This window comes from Propithecus coquereli, unplaced genomic scaffold (genome assembly GCF_000956105.1).
Source record: "Propithecus coquereli isolate 6110/MARCELLA unplaced genomic scaffold, Pcoq_1.0 Scaffold285, whole genome shotgun sequence".
Taxonomy (NCBI): domain Eukaryota; kingdom Metazoa; phylum Chordata; class Mammalia; order Primates; family Indriidae; genus Propithecus; species Propithecus coquereli.
In genome coordinates this window covers 2,917,120-2,917,641 of record NW_012148452.1, presented here as the reverse complement: position 1 = coordinate 2,917,641, position 522 = coordinate 2,917,120, and positions in this window count along the sequence as shown.

Here is a 522-nt window from a genome sequence, read left to right as displayed (position 1 = left end):
AAGTAAAATCATTCATCTGATCATCCTAACAGGTCATGATGCAGAGGACAAGGGTGAGGAGCCTATTAATACTGGCAGCATTACAATGTCATCCTGTCACCAATAATGATCACAGTGTTATAATACCACAGTCACGTAGTATCATAAGTACCACTGATGACTCATAAAATGGATGTCACACGATGTTCTCTAAGCCACACGTGTTATAGGATAGGAGGCGCCAGCTAATATGGGACATCACATACGAAGATGACATGTAATCCTATGACAGCTGGTACTGCCCAGGGTACAGGCAAGGCAAGGGGAGCAGGGAGGGGGAGGGATGATCTTATATGCAAATATCTGGCTCATGGCAGGATCTCTCTCCCCAATCCCTGGAAGGTGGAGAAGCTAGGTCAGCTCCAGCACTTGAGACAAAGGAGCACCATCTGATAGGGTTACGTGGGAGTGGGGGTCGCATGGGACAGAGGGGGCCGGTCCCCCCACTTACATGTTGCTCTCTCTACATATATCTATCTCCAT